Consider the following 18661-nt stretch of genomic DNA (forward strand, 5'->3'; position numbering starts at 1 on the left):
TGAAGGTAAGATGAATTTTAGTGGATGTCATTCATTTGTTTTTGAAATCATATGATTACTTACATGGGAGACATGACAGACTGACATAGTATGGCTCTTAACACATTTCTGCATGTAAAATATATGCAGCAGCAAGAGAACTGAGGAGGTAAATATAGAAATTCTAATAGCTGAGAGGCAAACACAGCCCTATTTTCTAAGTGGCACTTTGCTACACAGATATTGACAGAAATATGCTCAGGACATTGTGCTACTCAAATAAGAAACAACAACATATATGCTTATAAAGATTTGACTATGAGTTGCATTTGTGGCAAAGAAAAATCAAATTTGCTTTGAGACCCTCTGAACTAATACTACTGGTTATTACTTTTGTGTCTGGTTCTGCAGAGAACTGGCTTTTGTCTATTAAAAGCATCAGGGTAAAAAGGGAGGTAGCAGCTGTGGTGTATTACACACTGAGTGCTTTGTACAATGCCAGCTTGAATCTTCATGTTTCAGGTAAAAAAAATCTCAGTGGTCTGAAACCAGGAGTCAGGGTTGCTGTCTGTGGTCCTCCAGTTTTGGTGATGAGGCTACCAGAGAACAGAGAACCTTAGGCTCCCAACTTGATGAATCTGCTAAAGAACACATTGAAGATTGCTTTTCATAATACCATGAGACTGGAGGCAGCAACCCATTTGGTTTCAGCGGTGATCAGCAGCACAGGTCAAGATCAGCTGTGAAAATACAAGATGTGTTGGCCCAAATCCTGCAAGCTGGTATTTGCATTCCTCTCAGCTCCAGTATGTGCAACTAGGACTGTGCTGCAGGTCTTATGATGGATTACCACAACAGTCCCATCCTTTTGCACAGCACAGGTGTACCTAACTACAGTGGAGCTTGCCCTGACAAAACTATTGGACAAATGGCATTGTGAATTAAAATGACTAATATGTTATCCATCATAAGCACACAGAGTAGTCATCCATCATTAAGATCTCTTTTACTCATGATAAGAACATGACCTTTGGGCTACTCTGTGCCTGAGACTGCTTGAAGCAGAAATTACTTGCAGCCTGTCAAACACCATTCAGAAGTAAGGATTGATGTTTTAAACGATGGCCCCTGGATTTCACATGTTAAATTCCAAATTCCAGTCTCACTAACTTTCTTTTCAAGGTCTCTGAAAACCATAAGGGACAAAAATGAAACCCTTCTGGCCTCAGAGGGTATATTTGAAGCTGTTAATCATTGTAATTCCACTGACAATGCAGCATAACAGTTTTACACCAGCAGTTCTTTGGAATAATTCTGAACCAGGACCTGGGTAAAACCTGGGAGATTCCACAGGAAAAGAAAGTATTTATTCATTTCTTCTAGTTGGAAAACATGACGTGGCCTTTTGAAACCCAGACCATCAAAACAGAATAGAGGTCAAAACTGTTAGCTGCAAAAACATTCTGAATAACACAAACAGTGCCAATGTCTCTGCTTTCACTGTATTTCTTTCCACGGCCATAGCGAGACTGACAAGGCATGTGAAAATTATTTCACTCTATGGAGAGTAGTGCATTGCTGCATTGCACTTGAAAGAGAGTAGTATCCAACCATATCATGTCTATCTGGTTCATAGGAATTGCACCAAGTGTATACCCCCACTATTTTTCTTTCCACAGCTATAAATAATTCATATTATGAGCCATGAGAAAATAAATGATTCCACTGCGTGAGAAGGTGAGGCCCCATTTTTCTTTAAACTGACTGGTACCCAACTTCATTAAGTGCCTGTTGTGAACTTCACAGTGTATGTATGTCTGCCTATCATGTAGGGAAAGAAAACACAGTGGAAACCATTTCTACCAGCTTTGAAATTACTTTGTCACATCTCCCCATACTATTATTGTGACTGTCTGCTGAGAAGTCATAAACCTGGTGTCCTCAAACAGTGCTCAAGTGGTTCCTTTTGAACTGATGGCACAAATTGCAGAAGAATGGCTCAAACTTTCCACTTCCCTGTATTCCCAGGAATAAAAAAGTATATAGAGAACTGTATTTCTCCACAGGGGTTTGTATGTAAAATGCCCTGATGAGCAGTGTTCAGATAATGTGCTGGTCATTTCAGACTACGAGGTCTTGATGGGCCTTCAGTGCATTAGCAATAAAATCCCAAAGGATTCATCTTAATGCAGTAACTTGATACCGTTAAATGATAACTTGCTTCTGATCTGCTACAAATACACAAAGTAGCTTTAAAGTTGTTAATTTTGGGGGGAAAAAAACCCCAAATATAAATATTACTTTGGAGATGGAAATCAGCAACACCATTACAAAAGCTGGGGATCTGTCTGAACCCAACAAGAAACCCAGGACTATCTTGCTTCACAAATAGTGAAGAAGTTCCACTGCAGCTTCTGTGACTTGCTGCCACCTCCATGTGCATTGTTAAATATAAGACCAGACAAATCCCTTATGCAAAGGCCTGGCATTAAGCATGACCACTCTCTGGATCTTCTTATGTGACCCTAGAGCCTCGTGGCATTTACTGGTAAGTCAGTTTTGGTACCTGCTTCCAAGTACTCTTTCAAAATGCCTTTTTTTCATAGTTATTTCACAAAACTCTCCCTGTTGTTTTGGATGCTCAAAAGGTAATTCCAGAAAATGGGAGGGGTAGTAATTTTAGAACAATTGTGGACAAATAAATATTTCTGAAATATATGTTTATCCTAAGCTTTCTGGTGATTTGAAAATAGGAGGGAGGCAGTGGATTCAGCTTTAAAGAAAACTTTTTAGCTTTGAATAAAGGAGCAGAACCTCACATGCCTCATGATAGATTGTTTAGCTGCAATTTGACTAGATGAAACAAGCAGTCCATTATTTATTTTCATGTCTTTATGAGGATTAATGGGAATGGCTGCTCTTTTTCCACTTCTACATTTTTAAGCTCTACTCAGCATAATTCATGTTAGGATGGACCTGGTTCTGGTCAGGGTGCATGTATGCACATGTGTGCATGTAAACAGACAAAGGTTTGTCTTGCTGCATACAAGATGGAATAAATTAAAAGACAAAGAATAAATGAAAAAGTAGTGATTTCAGGCAATTAAGAATTAAGCATTTCACATAAGCTGCTTAAAGGCAACTGAAAGGGTAATCAACATGCAATCTTCACTTAGCTCTTGAACAATGATGGATACGGAGATTTCCAAAGCCTCATCACAGGCGGAAGTGAGGCTTTTGCTTTCAATGGTTGGACAAATATTTGAACTGCTTGTGTCACTCTAATCCTTTGCAGTTTTAAAATGCTACCTAGCTGCAGGAAAATGATATACTCCCAGATCAAGCTAAAATGATTATTGAAACTTCATACCCTTCTTGTTTTTATTAATCCTAAAGTATGTTAGGATTAATAACGCTATTACCATCATACGGTAGACATCAACACAGACATGCTGCAAAGTGGGCTAGTCTGGTAGTTCCTCTTATTCCCTGCTTTTGTAACTTTCCTTTGCACTCCTTTTCTTTTCTCATGCTTCTGCAAATCACCATTGTACCCTAAACCTTGCAACCAGTGCTGTCTTGTTGACACAAGTATTAGTTCCCTGGTGCATGCAGACCACAAAGTACTTTATAAAGCAGCCACAAAACTTTTTAACCCCATGTCAGAGGTGGGAAAATAGAGGCACAGACAAACAAACAAATTCATCAACACTTGAATCCAAGCCCAACAAATTACCTTGCCTAGACAGTGTGTCAATCAGCACAGACATGGAGAATACAAGTTGTTTTACATGTTGCTCTCCATTACAAATCGTATCAAAGCCACCAATGCTCAGATTGCAATTATTATAATGTTTGCCTGTCACTTTGCAATAAAACTTGAAATATATCAAGTAATTCAGGATTAATGTAAGCATAACCTTATCAGTATGCACTTGCAGTGCTCTAAAAGACATTTCCCACAGTGTTGTAAATAAGGCATTCTAAGGATACTCTAGTACGGTATAAATAGTATTTAATATCCTCAAACTCAGTGCATTCAGTGCTACTGTGAGCAAATCTAAATCAAAGTAGAATTTGGTTCTGCTGTTCTCTCCAGAAAACACTGAGCCAGCTGTTTTCTGGTAGTTTACAGGGAGCTAGAAGTTCTAGTTCCAGTTTTACAATGGATTTATCTAGCAGTTTGGGCAAGTTGCAATAATGCTCTGCTTTACTTCACCTGTACAGGGCAGAGGTAATTATGACTCGATATTTTCAGGGCCAATACTTTAAAAAGGACTATTATAACTGAACAAAACACTATGAACCTAAGTAAATATAAAAAGAATTAAGTCAAATTACAGTTGTTTTTCATTTGTGGTCTGGGCTTCTGAATGGTTTAACACAGCAGCATGTTCCATACTGGTACAGTTTTGCCCTGGAAGAATTTGTGAATATGTGCAAAACTGTATGGCTGTCTTCATGAAGTAAATGTGCTGTTACACCACTCCACCTGTGACTGCCTTTAACATTCTTTGTATGTTTCAGGGAGGAATAATTCAATTCATGCAGTGTCTTCTACTGGAGGATTTCAAAGGCCAGCATCTTATCAACTTCATTACATTAAACCTACACACTTCTGCAGGAGAGATAAGTTTAATTAATTCTCCTTTAACACATTTGAAACTGAGGCAGGTAGGGTAGTGTGTGATTTCCCTGCATCAGATAGCTACAAAATGAAATAAGGCATATATTACAGCACCTCTAATTTGAGTTTTGCACTTCAGTGACATCCTCATCTTCCCTCCCACAGTGCTAATTAACAGTAATGTATGATAATCATTCCTGAACTGAAGTTCCACTAAGTAGCAAATGAAGGTTCTCTGTTTAATTAGCTTTATGGCTAGGTTGTGGGGCAAGACATTTTCCTAATTAACAGAATTAAAACTTGACTGGGCAGACAGGAATGAGTGTAATTAAAATTTAATCTCCCTCATCCTGAAAACAGGCTGCCCACAAAATAGAGAGCTTTGTGTAAATGCTCTTAGAGCATGGGAAGGTTGAGGCAGGTTTCAACACATTTCCCTCATGTCACTTTCTCCATTTTCACCTGTTATCTTTGCAATTTCACGAAGAAACCTGTCTTCCAACCCAGATGGCAATCTGTCACATATGGATTTAGGTGTCAGCTATTCTCCTCCGGGACATATCCACTCTGACATTATCCACCAACCAATCAATAAAAGAGTCTGCCAGGCTGCCAAGAGATCAATCACCTTGTAAAACAAACATTATGTCCTATTATTTTCTTATTACAGTTAATTAGATTTATAAAGCACAAAAGGCTTCGAAAGTGAAAAACTTAGAAATGCTGTCAGAATACTTTAGGTCCTGATTTCTCATTTGTAAGAGGGAAGGGATTTACTAAATCTAATGTGAAAAGAAAGGATTTTTATTTAAAATTTTTGCTGAACACTAAAATTTTTTTAAACTTAAAAACATGTTAGTGCAATGCTATGAACACAAACAGTGCTAGCTGTCTTAGGTTGTGACACCAGAATGTGAAGTAGACTGGAGACATAAAGGAGCAGATTGATGGAGTCTTTTACTTTCTAGGCTGATAGGCTGAACTATTTGCAAAAACTACTCCCTCTCACCCCCCAGAAAAAAAATCCCACAAAAACCCAACAACAAAACAAAACAAAAAAAGAGAAGCCAAAGGAATTCAAGAAATAAAGATAGCTTTCCTCCAACTGTAACTTTTTGTCAATCAAAATGCTTTTTCTAAAACACTGAAGAGGAAGAAAGAAGTGTGAAGTTAAGGATCCCATCAGTATTTGAGGCCAACTGAAAACTTCTGTTTTACAAAGCACGTGGAATAGGACAGTACAACCAGACTCTGGGAAACTCAAATGGTTCACAGACTGTGTAAGTACATGCAGACCTGGTGTATGTAGCTAACAAGGTGGGACAGAACTGTGCAAAACACATTGGGCTGACTACTTATCTACCTTAATTATTCACACAGCCACAATAACCATGATGATTCTAATGTTTCTCTCTCTCTCAAAAAAAGGTCTTACTCTACAGTATTCCAGTTTTCCATGTAATCTCAAATAAAAGCACAGGGGCAAGTAAGCCGTACACCAAGAAATAATTATATCTACATTTAGTATATCAACTCAAGTTACCAATTTACCTTTACTTATAGTTGCTTGCATTTTCCCCCTTGAAATTGCTCTCTGGTCAGGGAAGTTGTGTGCTTATTTCCAGTAATCTCACTCTGCTTCTAGAAATTGTGTTTGACTTAATGAAATAAAATTTAAAAGTAAAACTGGTATTAAGATACTGAAGATACAGCTGAAGATACTGATGCTCACTCTAAAATCCCACTGAAACTATGCTAGCTTTCCTATGATAAAGCTACTCCTGCTGAATTAGCCCATGGTAATTCAAATGCCTCCTAGCTAAAAAGTAAAAGAAATAACGTTAGCTGGTGAGCAAAAATTAACTCTCTAAAACTTTTTGGAGACATTTCTTCAACCAGTCAGGGATCAGCTCTGTACCAGGGAAGACAAATACTTCACTAAGAGCAGGATCTATCCTTATCAAAATCGAGCTGTATTTTATGATGAAAAAGCTATTATAGAAGAATGAAAAAAAAGTTTTGAATGTTGGCAGCTATGATTATGTGAGTTGTCAACCCCTAAATTACAGAAAGCACTGCACACTTGTACATAATGAACTGTGGTTGCTGATCCTCAGGGAGCTTTATATTGTTGAATAAATGCAAGGACTTTTCAACAACTGAAATGCAAAATATGACCCTCCCAAGCATTAATTTAAAGGATTTGGCATTTTCAAAGGGGAGGTTCACAAAGACAAATAACAACTGCAAGTTTCCAGGGAACAGGGATATTGCCTAGTCATGAAAAAAAAAAACAACAGTACACATGAATTTATTTTCTGGGGATAGATGGAACCCTTGGGAGGGAACAAAACTGAATGAGTTACCTGGCAGCTGAACCAAGTCTGCAATTTTTTAATGGAAGATAATCTGTTATATTATATTTGTCTGTCATGAACAAGTCTACAGCAGACAAATGAATTGTATGCCTTTAACCTTAAAAAAGAAAAAAAAAAAGAAAAAAAAAAAAGAAAGGAAAAAAAGAAGACTGCAGCAATATTCCCCAAAAGAGGAACAGGCAGTGAAAGTTTTGCACACATTCTGGAGCAGATAAAAGATAAATTTTCTGCAACAATCAGAAGGCAGATGTTACCCACAGTTCAATTTCTTGGATCTGTTCTCCACACCCTTGTCAGGTTTTTTTGTCTTCCATTCCATTTTCTTCTCCTCTGATGAATATCCCCTGTATCTGAAATCTGCTTATCTTCTCATTTTTTATATCCCATAGGTTTATAATTTCTTTTTTTCTTACTTTGGCCTGAGTCTTCAATTATGTCTTAGAAAGCCTGTATCAATTTTTGTTGAAATATCTAATATTCCCTGTTTTGATGCCTAATCAATATATATACTCATCAGTTGGTGTCCAACTGTTCACTTTTTGGACCCCCGTTCTAGACTTCTGAGTACTTGCAGCCACCTACCAAGAGTTTTCTCTATTTTCCTCCCACAAACCCCACACATTTTCTGCTGGTGACCAGCACCTTATTGTCTGAAACATCTCCTCTCCCACCTGTGGTTTTACTACTAGCTCTGTAGATCCTCTCACTGTGATCACCTCTACCCCTCAGTCAGATGTTCTGTTACCCTATCACATGCCAGATTTGCCTCTACCCTGACAACAGTCAATTCTGTCTTTCCTTCAAAAACATGGGGAAAAAAATAGATCCCTAATTACAAGCCACCTCCCAGTTTTATCAGATGGCTATGGCCCCCTCACTGGACATGATGCAGAGCTTTCTGCTGAGCTGCTGCAGCTGCCTGCAAGATGCTGTTACCGTTTGCAGCACATTAGGTTGATCTTATTTGTTCTTTATCTTGAGAGGTAACATTGATGTAATCACATAAAATGACTGTGGCTTCAGTCAATAAGGCTATCACAGATAAACCTTAATGTTTGCTTCTTTAATCCACATTTAGGCAGCTACTTTGAAAACATTTTTGTAGATACCTGGGAAGTTGTGCTCTGGTCTGATTTCCTAGACTTATCCATCTCTTCTAAATCAAGTGTATCTTTCAATAAACTGACCTTGACTCTTTTTCTTCCATTAGTGACTCAGTCTTTCCTCTCTCAATCCTGATCTTTATGAGGGCTTTTTCTCATCTTTCTCATGTTCTTCCAAAATAAAATTAACTGAAAACTCTGTGTTATTTAACGGTTGGACTCAATGATCTCGAAGGTCTTTTTCAACCAAGCTAATTCTGTAACACTCCCTTTTGGCTTTAGTCTTCCATTTGTCTCTCCTATCAAACAAATTTAGAAATTTTCCTTAGCATCTTCTTTAACCAACCACATGTCTACCTGTTATCTCTGCAGTGTAGCTCATGCACATCATTGGTTCATACGCCAAAGAATTTCCTGTAGAAGCATTCACTGGGTTGCACCATAACACAATCTTCTCAGTGGTTTCCCAAAGAAGTTACAAAGTGTTCACTCTCAGAACCTCTTGCCAGTATTCAAGCAATGAACACCATTCTTATGACAAAAGTCAGCCTTTTCCTCCCATTTAATGTTGTTTTCTTTGGTTAGGTAGCTGTATCTATTGTTTCATAGTCCTAAATCAGTGTCTACCTTCGGCAGAAATGCTTCTATTTTCTTAATCATATGGGTTTTATCAGGAGTATTAGAAAAAGGAAGACACAGGGAGATTCTTTGCTTCTACTGCAACATCTACACAGAAAATCTGTTGTTTTCCATAAATCAGTTGAGCAGTTTGAGATTTGAACAGATCTGCCTTTACCAATAAACTATCTGCTTGCTTCCTGAAAATGGCATGTGATCTCGTGATGCTTAAACTATGTGGCAGCACTATAAAATGGTTAGAAATTGTTTGTCAGAAGTCACCTTAAAGAAAATTCAGCTATTTTAATTGAGCATTTACTTGCATATTTCATCTGCACATTACACATATATACAATGACTATTTTTGCTCCTCCTTAAAGCACTGGTCTAGTTACTGGAGGACCCATATTTTCAATAACATTGTTCTTCACATCAGCCCCATGTTCATGAAGGTGCTGAACCCTTATGCAAGACAAGCACCTTATCTTTATTCCTTCTCCTTCATCATAGAATTTATGCATGCAAACATAGAGGAGGTTTTTGTATTTAATTTTTTTCTTTTTTTTTTGGTATGAAAGATGGACCTCAGGCCCAAGATTTGTATTTGCCTTTTGTTGAGCATGGAGAGGGCAAACATTTTTTCTTTTGATTCATGGCTGTAGTGGCTTGTGATCATATCTAATCTCTTCTATTTTCTAGTAGCTCTTTGCTTACTTGTACAGAGAAGCAAACTCAAATGGTGTTCATACTGAACATGCACTTATTTCTAGTTACAAACATTGGCAAGTTATTATAGCTTGAAAGCAGAGTCACATAAGGGGTCTGATAGAAGCTGAGTTGCCATATAATGACTTATGAAAACTAGATCTTGATTTTACTATTGGGAAGTTTACTCTTGGTTTAAGTTGATGAGGAGGGAGAAAGTCATCAGGGTGAAAGAATGGTTCATAGTAAACCACTTCAGTAAACGCTTAATGGTTGTTAAAAAAACAACACTTACTCTCATAACTAACTTCTAAAATTCTATCCCCTGACTCCAGGTAGCTTGTGAACTGCTTTGACAAACAGGCTACTAACTGCCATTACTAAAAATCAAGGGAGTCTGATTCCCCCGGAGCAGGACATTTTTCTTAGGGACTGACACAGTCCCCAAGGACCACAAGGAAAGGAAACCACAGGAACTGGAATTCTGTGCTGTGTTGACTTTCACAAGTGAGAACATAGGCCTCTTTGCACAACTGTACTAACATTCACTTTTTTCTTGTATTTTGTTTCTATTTTTAAGATCAAGAAGAGACACTTTATTCCTGCCTGGTCAGTACTCTGAAGCAAGTGGAATGGGTAATCCAGTTAAGGTATAATTTCAAGGCAAGTAAAGTGTATACCCAATAGGACAGGATTAGACTATCTGTATGTGCTTATGAGCAAATCATTGTGATAGGATATGAGGCTGCCAGCCTTCAGAGGCTGCCAGCTGTTCATGTTAGTTCCCAATGCACATACCTTTAAGTTTATGCAAACAGGAGGTACTTTAGCCATATGATGTGAAACCTGTAATCCCATCAGGGATTACCAAGGCTGATGTGCTTATTTTTCTTTGGGGTCACTTATTCTTCTGGCCATATTCTAAAAAATGGGTCACTGTGGGATTCCTGAGAGAACAAGAAGGCACACTGAAGAGAGGACAGACATTCTAGTTCAGTATCCATAGCAAGGGCAATATGGGCCTTGGGGATCAAAGAGTCAGAGAAGGTGCAGTCTATATAGAGGCATGAGGAAAAACTGTATTTTGAAAATGAAACAGTAATTTTCAATGCCTTTGCACAAGGAAAAACTGTATTTTGAAAACGAAATATTAATTTTCAGTGCCTTTTTTTCTGAGGTTATTGACTTGAAGTCTCACAAGGATTCACTTTTCTGAAATGTCTGTGAAGTTTTCCCTTAAAAAGCCTGAAATGTATCTGGCTGACCACTTAAAATCTTGTATCACTTGGCACTCCCAGGAATCATGATTAAAATATCCTATCTGCTTGGGTCAGCTTCTTCATAGAGGGTCTAAGCATGCTGTGTATCTCAATATGTTTCCATTTGCAAAGTTTTGCATATTTTTCCAGTGGAGATACCTAAACAGTAAATTAAAGCCTACTGAGACTAACCCTATCTTTCTCTTTGTTACTTCTGACAGACTCTGAGTAACATGCATACTATTGCTTTGGGATATCCCAGAGCAATTCAACCCAGATAACTTTATTTATGCACAGTGAGAAAAGAGAAGCTACTTATTAGCTTAAGTGAAAAGTTGCTCTCACTAGTTGTCACTGTACCTTTAACTGAGCATGAGGCTAAGGGACCATTTTCTCTATGCTACTTTCCAAACCAAACTATGAATATAAGGCACTGTATCAGCAGTATGTCAAGGAGATTTAATGTGCTGTACACAAAATTATCCCAGCAGGAAGCAGCAATGCTACGAGTCAGTATTAAAAGTAAGAGTAGAACTGCTCTATTAACTACATGAATTATCTTAATGATACGCCACAGCAGTAAGTGGCCATTTCAGGTGCTGCAGTTATCAAGGGAAATGTAATCAGAAGAAAGGGAATAAGACAAGCAGGCCTCTGCCCTTCCTGGCCAGACATCATCTTTAAAAAACCCACCACTGCTTGTAAATCTTGTGACTGACATTTATGCTGACATTTGCTGGTACTGCAGCACTACAACTGCAGGGGAAGTGATGAATGCCAGCAACTTAGTTCATTTGAGCTTATTCTTTCACACTTTGCATTTATTTTTACCCCTTTTTTAGAGAACATTGAAAAATGCTAATGGCTTATTATGGCTAATGGACAATAATGCTTAAGTTCCTCAGAAACTGTGCCTAATGTGGAAGAAGCTAAACTGACCTCTTAATATCTTAAAAATCTTTAAGTTGCTAAGGACAGGTGAGAAGGAAAAAGGTCTCTTTTTATGTCTCAGTACCTGCTCTGGGTGCCAGTACAACATCTATTAACACTAACACCATGTAAAGTAGACCAGGTACCAATACTCTTTTTCTGTGTGGAGTATCACAAATAACACATTAAAGGATACTGCTAATGGGAGAGACACAAAAAGTTGCCTTCAAATCTCAAGTAGCACTGGTCAGGCAGCTATGAACAGAGGTTGCCTTTGTAAGCAATATCTAGAAGTTTAAACTCTTGAGGAGATAATGTAAATTCCTTTTTACTTAAAATGATGATGTATGTGCATTAATTCATCTGCAGAACATAATTTAAGCTGTACAGCACAGTATCTTAGTAAATCTAACACAGTATGTTCCTTGAAGTTACACAGAAACTAAGTATCTAAATTCTGTGGCTGTGCACCTTCAAATGGAAGTTGCACTCTTCAGAAGGAAACTTACAATTTTAGTCATCTCTCCTCTAATGCTTCTTATGCATTTATTAAAAAGTTATGTAAACCTTTGGTAGAATGATGGTCTCACTTAAACAGAAACCAAAGAACTTTCTGTGGCAATCTAACCCAGGAGAACTTTTTATATTTCGTTTACTCTTTTTAAGGAAGTCTCTTTGGAGCTGAGGAAGAAAACTAGAACAGTACCTAAATAATAATAATAATAATAATAATAATAATAATAATAATAATAATAATAATAATAATGTTTATTCATTCATATTGCAATGTCTTGCATTTGCCTCTTAAATGAGACAAATCTTAGTTCAGAAGACCTGCCTCAAACATACAGACTTGATTCGGAAGTCATTGAGACACTTGCACGATGTGAAACGTGTGGTTGTATGTGCCCCTCAAGCTCCATCTGCCTTGGTGTAAACTTGATTGATGCATATATTTTGCAGAGGTTATCTTGCACATGTATATATTTTACTGTCAAACTGTTAATGGCATGTACAAAAACTGTCAAGTTGATTCAGGGATAATAGCAAAACAACTCACAGGTAGCTGCTCCTACTGCAAAAACTTCCCCATTTGGGCAAATCAGTGAAAAAACCACACTACTCTGAAATTTATCCAAACAATCACAGACAAAGGTATTATAGTATTATAACTCAAAAGAGCTAAAAGTTTATATATTAGGTTAGTAACTGCATCTTACTAATAGTAAGCAATAAAAATAACTTGTGTCTCCTTCTGGTATCCCTTTCTAAAAAAAGGATATATTTTCAGTTTCATATGAATTGATTGGGAATGACAAGATGCAATTCTAAAAGCTTTAGTCAATTTAATCCAATTTAGAGAAAAATTCTAAAACAAATTTTAAGCAATTTGACTAATGGAATAATGGAGGGAATCATAACTGTTCACAGATATTCTGTAGCCAGGAAATGAAGCCAAATTGGCTAGCTAAACTGTTCATTGTGAGTTTTCCACTTAGTGTTACTGTGTTCTGAATGAAAAGAGAGGAAAGCCTTCAACATCTGAGTCATATTCTCATACCAAACTGATGCCAGGCATTAATTTTAAATGTTTAATTTAATGAAACTTTTCTGTTCATCTTTAACAAAGCATGACATATTTTGCTTCATTGAAACTCATTCTGTAACAAACTCTTTACTCACAGGAACAATTCAATTTTCAAAATTTAATTCACTTCCAGAGTTTCACTTTTTTGTATCTTACACCTATTTAAAAAGCATTTTCATGCTGTAATAGGCTGCAATTAAGGAAGATAAAAAAGAGCAATTACTATGTCATCCTACTAAAGCCAATGCAAAACTTCCCTTTCTTTGAATAAAACTGATTCAGTCCTTTGACTGAAATAGTTTATTAGTTTCTATTCTCCTGCTCTTCTTATCTAGATTGCTTAATGATAAGGGGTTGAGCCAGTGAAGAAATCATTCAATGCTAAGGCATTCCTGATGCAACCACTGCAGCACGGTCAAGTATTTAAGCATCTAAGTGCCACATTTCTTCACTGCATCAGAATGCAAAAGGATGGGGCCTGTTTCAAGGAAGTAAAGAGCGCACCACATTGCTGGGTAACCATGACAATGAGACAGCAGGAAGAAGAAATGTTTGCCTAAACAGCATCTAGTCACATAACCCCAGCGTAACACTGCTCTAGTTAAACAATATGACAGAGGGCTAAGAAGGGCTTACTTAGTGTTGCACAATAAATAAAATGCCCCATCTCTAGGTGGAGATGTACAGGGACCTTTCTGTCTCCTGAATACATGTCCATGAGATCACCTGGGCTTGGTAAAGAGCTCTTCATGCATGTGAATTTACACTGCTGTATTGAGCCACAGCTGGTGGCAGATTATCAGTGTAACATCATATTGCTACTAAACCCACTGATGTTCTAGCCTGGCTGAGTATCTGCCTCCCACAAAATCCCACTGTCAAGCTGACCTATGAAAATGATGGGAACTAGAAAATTAGCTGAACAAAATGTTACACATCTTGGTATTACAAAACATCTATGGGCCACTGCAAGGTCAGGTGGCACTTTATAGATGTTATGGAAAAGCAGTATTTGAGATGTGGTTTCTGCTCCATAAACCTTACAGATCCAGTTATGATTCTCTTCTGCTAAAATTCTATTTGCTCTGCCATATGATTTAAGCAAGTGCTGCACCTTGCACAGTTCCTCTATGTCTAGGTGTACAGTGCTGGGAAGATGCATTACTTGGGGGAAAAAGTGTGCCTCAGAGGCACAGTTTCTTTGTGAAATCCCTGAGGCAGAGAAGGAGCATATCAGATAGAAGGTTCTACATTTTACACCATGCCAGAAGCCTGTGGCCCTTCCTCTTGCTCTAATTAATTTCTTTTGAGAACCTGCAAAGAAAGACCCTGTCTCTCAGATGTGTTTTGCAGTCATTCCCAGTCCTTCTCTACGGTAAGTTCTGGGAGAATGCTCCCATGCTCAGCTTGTCTCCCACCCTCCTGTAGCTGCTCTTGGGCAAACGAGCCCTAAATTGTTTGATCCAGTTTGGCAGCTGGATTTAAGCATCTTCAGAAATCTGTCCTAAGTCTAATCTAGTCTGACTTCAGTCCTTTTGAACCCCTCAAGGTTTTTGCAAATGAGTCTCCTGCTTTACCAGCTACCTAAGTGGTATTTAATATAATTGAAATGCTAAACTGGTGAACCTTCTCACTGAGGGCAGATTACAGATGGGTGCGTGAACAGGGTACTCAGCAGGAAGGATGCACAGAAACCAACAAGCAAGGAAGCCAGGGACCACAGAAACCCTGATATGCACAATGTAAGGGTTATTAAAAAGTGGGCAGGAGACGAAGAAATGAACATCCCAGGCCACTATGTCTTTTAGCCTTCTGGCTCCCTTTCTGTCTGTATTAGGTGACTTTTGTGGGATGACCTGGTAGGCCTTTAAGGAAATTAACTATACTGCTTTGTCATGTGTAGCACGATAATTGACAGCATCAAGTTAAATCAGCATCAAGCTGGGAACAGTCAGTTTCAATGGTAGAAGAAATTAAATAGCATTTCTTAGTGAGACAATATGGAGCTCTTTCCGTCTGGGATGTGACTCTCTGGTGACAAAAGCCTCTCTGGTCTGGCTGACTAAGAGCCAAGTTGATAGTAAAGCTGATGGAGAAAAAAGGAGCATTCTCCAAGGAGTGGCAACCTGGCTGAGAAAAGACTTGAATTTGAGACTGACTTTAAAAGAACAGCAAAAGGCTAATGAATTTTTATCCCAGCTACCATTAATACATATGAAGGTCCCTCTAACTAGACCACAGACAACACTTCTCTTATCTGACTACAAGATTCTCTTATCTGACTACAAGATCTGGTTTGTAATATATGCGAGTGATAAAGTTACCACAGGGAGGCTTGGACCAGATGACCTTTAAAGGTGCCTTCAACCATTCTGTAATTCTATGAAACTATGAAAGAATCAGATATAAGAAAGATTTCTCAGCTTCCAGAAACCAAAACAACCTCCTACTACAGTAGACTTCCTACAGGCTCTGCACCTACCTGAACATATTCCATGTTAAAACTTTCTCCACATTTTTTTTTCTACTTCATTGACTTTTCACACAAATCAGACTGGATTCTGCATTGACAAAAGGAGCTTGATTCTTCACAGTAAAATGAACTCTCATTTCCCACTGAGCCTGTGGAAGAGGTCGGAACACAAAACTTCGGCAGTTTTGGTAGGTGCCTTGTATTGGAAATTGCTTTCCTGCACCCTCTGCTCTCTGATAAGTTGGGAAAGGGCCAGGAGAAATACCAGAGCTTCAGTCCTCACTCAGTTCTGTACTCTGTGATTTGAATCTCAGCTTTTATGATAGAACTATAGAATATGAAACATAATATTGCAAATAGAGCCATTAGTTACATTTACTATGACTTATTTGGGAACTTTTGGCAAATAATGCACATTTGCATATATTCTTTCTTAAAAATATGCCTTTCCTATTGTAGGTATAATTGTCACTTTTAAATACTAAACAGTTAATGAAATTCCAAACAACTACGCAAAAACCTGCAAAAATTTTAGACAGTAAATTCTTTTCTCCATTATGTATCTGTAGAAGGCATACAACACATTAGTCCTGATTTTGGACTAAATTTTTCTAAATAATATTTTTATTTACTTCATTAATTTAAAAATAAATCTGTCAACAGATTTCCTTAAAATACCAGTATGGTAGAAGTGCACCATTGAGGAAATCACTTCCAAGTTACCTTAGAGTTACATATTAATAAATTACAAAATCTCCACCTTGGAGTACTCCACAGGTAAGATGCTTCTTTGAGTCTTATTTAAGCTTCTTGAATCTGAGAAACTAAGTAGTTTCAAATGGTAGTTGCACTATGCAAAATGTTATAGAGAGGGAGATGCCAAAATGGACTGAAAGATCTCAGGAGTCCAAACAAACCCATTATTTTTGGTAAACATTATTAGCTAAATTCAACCTAAATGTATAATCTTGCTCAACCCACAATTGCATTAAAAAAAAAAAAAAAATAATTATCCCCTCAATTTCTTTCAGCTTTTCTTACATGCCTTGTGTCTTCTTTAACAGATAATGGCACATCTCCCTCCCAGACTGAGAAATATAACCTCCTCTAAAATGATGCTACTAAAAAAGCCTCACTTGGAGATGCTGTGACACTTGATGGACTTGAAAACTCTGCCCCAGAAAGACAGGATGTGAGAGCTGCCTGACCCCTGGTGATAATTTAAAGAGAACCCAGAAGATAATCCATTGCTCTTTTCATATGGATGTAATGTACAGCAAGAGGGAACAACAAACTATACATGTGAGAAATTGTGGGCCAGTCAAATCAAGGAGAGTAAAGAGAAAAAAAATCACAAGAGAAAAGTTGAGTTGATTACTCTTTTCTTTTGTTTCCTATAGAACTCCAAGGAAGGAATATATGCACACTGTATTAGCCCACACCGGCCTTTTCTAAGCTTTACCTGTAAGCAAGAGGAGCTGAGAAGCACTCAGTGTTACTCCACCACAATGTTTGATTTTACACTCTGAAGATGCAAAACTTATAGAGTAGCCTTAAATAAGAGCTGCCTGCAAAAGCTATGGGAGGAGCTTCACTGTTCAGTCTAAGTGCAGGTTCCTTTCTGCACAGATTTGAATGGGAAGTTCCTTTATCTTCCGGGAAACAGATTCTAGACCAGAAATCTCACAGTGCAATACATTAGATAAATATTATGAAACGCAATTAAATTAAATGTAAAACATGTATTTTACCATTTTGTGATATATTTCATAAAATGTTAATAAAAGTTAAAAAGAAATTGCCTGGTTGGTTTGTTAAACCACATGGTTAATTTCCAGTTGCTACTTACTTATTTAAGAAAGTAAGAAAGAAGCAGCAGCATCATAAAAATACAGATTCTATTTCTAATGTTTTCTTCTCATAAAAAAGGGGAAAAGAAAAAAATGTGAAAGAAGGTTTTTGGTTTGAGGATCAGTTAATATTTCATTTTGTCTGTAGCATTAATTACAGACTTGATCATTACACAAATATTGTTTCTTATTAGTTCCATGGCCACACTTCTAAATATAGAATTAGTCTTTTTTTTTTTCATGATGTAGTTTCAGTAATAAACATTATAACCAAGTCTAGGTGTATGTTACAGTACTAAAATGCCTCCTTTTTAAGCACTTGGTGGAATCACTGTTACTGCTCTGCTATGGCTTAGCTAGTCTGCCTGTAAAAAAGATTTATTTTTATGTGGTTTGAACTAAAATGCCTTATTTTTGATGTGTGCTCACCCTTAACAATTAACATTGTGTGCAATGGCAGTTTAAATGTTTTATTTTCAAATAAGCAGGAGAATGGACTGTTATTTCTATAAATATTAACAGGATCATGCCCAAGCACTGGGATTTTTCAGCCTGGAGCAAGAGGAAACCACACATTTTCTGTTTATTTTTGTGGGTTTTTCTATTTTAAGTAACATCTAGCTGTGGACTGAAGATAGTCTGACATTTCTGGTTACATTGAAGGAAAAAAGTCCCAATAGTTTCTTAGCTAGTTAGGTCAATTTATGCTAAGCCACTGAGTGATGAATAATATTCTCTGTGACAGCAATGGCCTCCTGGATGTCCATCAAAAAGTTTCTTGCAATGGAGCTCAAAAGGAACACATAGGAAGATGGGAAAAGAGTTGCTGGAGCACCTGGTCTTAATAACACATATCCAAATCTACTCACGTGCATAGTGCCATTACGTGTGATTCTGCAGGGATATTTGAGAACTGTCCCTTCCCTGTCTCCTTAACTTAGAACAGATGTTGACAGTGATATCAGATGCTCTCTTCTGTTCTTTCATTCCCTGACCTCAATTTTAACACACTCATGAAGGACAAAATGGCAAGGTTCTTGTGCTGCCTCTGCAGTAGTAAAATCTGAGCATCAGCTGTATGGTTTAGATCTGCAGGGCAGTAAATGCTGTTTTAGTTTTTCTTTGTAGCTGGGTACTTATGTTTTGAAGGG

General features: G+C 37.6%; 1 protein-coding gene across 5 annotated transcripts in view; it reads right to left on the minus strand.

Annotated features, from left to right (window-relative positions):
* The window catches only part of SCUBE1 (signal peptide, CUB domain and EGF like domain containing 1), a 198825-nt gene that overhangs the window by 55471 nt on the left and 124693 nt on the right, over positions 1 to 18661 (minus strand). The window lies entirely within an intron of this gene.

This window comes from Heliangelus exortis, chromosome 1 (assembly GCF_036169615.1).
Source record: "Heliangelus exortis chromosome 1, bHelExo1.hap1, whole genome shotgun sequence".
Taxonomy (NCBI): Eukaryota; Metazoa; Chordata; class Aves; order Apodiformes; family Trochilidae; genus Heliangelus; species Heliangelus exortis.